The following is a 2,748-nucleotide window of genomic DNA, read 5'->3' on the forward strand; positions in this document are numbered from 1 at the left end:
TTTAAATTGGTTCCTATTTTTTTCACATTATAAACATCACTGAAATTAATATCTTTGAGTAGTTTCTTTTTTTTTAATTTTTTTAATGTTTTATTTTTGAGACAGAGAGAGACAGAGCACGAGCAGGGGAGGGGCAGAGAGAGAGGGAGACACAGAATCCGAAGCAGGCTCCAGGCTCCAAGCTGTCAGCACAGAGCCGAACATGGGGCTCAAACCCATGAACTGTGAGATCATGACCTGAGCCGAAGTCAGACACTTAACCAACTGAGCCACCCCCACTTTGAGTAGTTTCTTGTTTGTTGTATTCAGATTTCTTCCCTGAGACACAAACCAATTTCCAGAAGGTTACATTACAGGGATATAAATATTCTGAAGACTTTGGATATATCTGCCAAATTACCTTCTGGGGAAGGGAGAGGTACCAATCTGTCTCCTAACACCAGATCGTATAAAATGCATGCCCCGTGGATCTTGCTTCTCAACCTTCTCAGTGAAAACCTGTTTAACAGGATATTACATAGGCTTTCCCTATGTAATATCACCCCCAAATTTTACCTATACAGACAGTCCCTGACAGAGGATGGCTTGACTTCTGATTTTTCGACTTTACAATGTTGCAAAAGCGGTGTGCATTCAGTGAAAACCATACTTTGAATTTTGAATGTAATCTGTTCCTGGACAAGCCACACGCAGTGCAATACTGTCTCATGGTGCCGGCAATCAGCAGAGAGCCCCGGCTTCTGGTCAACCCCGGGAGCATGAGAATAAACAAGTGATACACCTACCACTACTCTGTACCTATACAACCATTCTGGTTTTCACTCTTGGTCCAGTATTCAATAAATTACATGAGATACTCAATACCTTATCATAGAATAGGTTTTGTGTTAGATGATTTTGCCCAACCGTAGGCTAAAGTAAGCATTCTGAGCACATTTAAAGCCGGCTAGGCTAAGTTGTGATGGTTGGTAGATGAGGTGTTTTAACTGTATTTTCAATTTACAATATTTTCAACAAAGAATGGATATCCATCATAAATGGATGAAGATCTGGAGTCCCAGAGCAAAAGACTCTGAGATTAAGCACACGGCTGACTAAAGAGAAGATAAACTGTCCTTCAGTGCTCACCTCCAATCTTCAGTGAAGAGAAGCAGGAAACTGAAGTGGGTTTTTTTCATGTTTTTTAATGTTTATTTAGTTTTGAGAGACAGAGTATGAGCAGGGGAGGGGCAGAGGGGGGGAGGAGAGAGAGAATCTGAAGCAGGCTCTTCAAGCTGTCAGCACAGAGCCCAACGTGAGGCTCGAACTCACGAAATGTGAGATCATGACCTCAGCTGAGGTCAGATGCTTAACCAACTGAGCCACCCAGGTGCCCCAGGAAACTTAAGATTTTAATGGAGAGATCTATAAAGGGAGGTGAGTGGTCAGCCTGGTAGGAAGTACTGTGACATTTCCCCTTCTTCAAGCCAAGAGAATCATTATAGAGAAAAGATGCCTTCAAGGGAGATTGTCTTCCTTCCTCCATGTACAACTGAGCTAAGAAAGTCACAGACCACGTTATGCATAGGAACAGAAGGCTCAAGAACTGCCAGATGCCTAGCCAGTATGCATTTTTCCCCTTAGTAACAGATCACTGGTTTTACTCAGGGCACAATGCACTCAGAGAAAGATGACATTCCCCGGCCTCCCTTGCAACTAGATATGCCCCAGCCAATGTAGTGGAAGTAGGGTTTCTGGGTAAGCTCTTTAAAGGGAAAAGGCTCAACTGAAAGGATTCCTATCTTCCTTTGTCCTTCCTCCTCCCTGCTTCCTGATGCCTGGAATGTAGCCAGGAAGTCTGGCATTCTGGCAGCCATCTTGCACTATGAAGAGAAAGGCTTAAAAATGGCAGAATATCTGTAGAAGTAGCCCAGATCCCCGATGACCATGGAGCCAGCATGTAAGTCCCAGACTGCTTACCTCTGAACTTAATTTACATGAAAGAAACTGAACTCTTATATTTAAACCACCTTCCGTTGTCTGTTTCGTTTTTTTACTTTGGACTTTTAGGAAAGTTGCAAAGATAACACATTGAGTTCTCCATATTTTCCCACCCAGTTTCTCTCAATGGTAACACCTTACATTCCTGTGCTTCATTTGTCAAGGTGAAGAAACAAATGATGGTACATTACTGTACACTTGGATTTCACCAGCTTTTCCACTAATGTTCTTTTTTCATTCCAGTATCCCATCAGGATGCCACACTGCATTCAGTCACCACGTCTCCTTACTCACCTCTGGCCAGTGAGTTTGTCAGTCTTTTCTCTGGCTTTTCACGACCTTGACCTTTTGTAGAATACTTCTCAGCTATTCTTAAGAATGTTCCTCCATTTGAGGGGCGCCCTGGTGGCTCGGTCGGTTAAGCATCCGACTCAGGCTCAGGTCAGGATCTCATGGCTCATGAGTTCAAGTCCCACGTTGGGCTCTGTGCTGACAGTTCAGATTCTGTGTCTCCCTCTCTCTCTCTGCCCCTCTCCTGCTCATGTGCTGTCTCTCTCTCAAAAAGAAATAAACATTAAAAAAATATATTAAAAAAAAAAGAACGTACCTCCATTTGACTTTGCCTGATGGTTTCTCGTGATAGAATGGGGTTAAGGGTTTGGAGAAAGAATACATAGATGGTAAAAGAGCCCTTCTCAACGCATCACATGGGGGTAACGGGAGATCACCACGATTTATCCGTGGTAATGTTAACCTGGATCACTTGGT

This window comes from Leopardus geoffroyi, chromosome B3 (genome assembly GCF_018350155.1).
Source record: "Leopardus geoffroyi isolate Oge1 chromosome B3, O.geoffroyi_Oge1_pat1.0, whole genome shotgun sequence".
In the NCBI taxonomy this organism is placed as follows: domain Eukaryota; kingdom Metazoa; phylum Chordata; class Mammalia; order Carnivora; family Felidae; genus Leopardus; species Leopardus geoffroyi.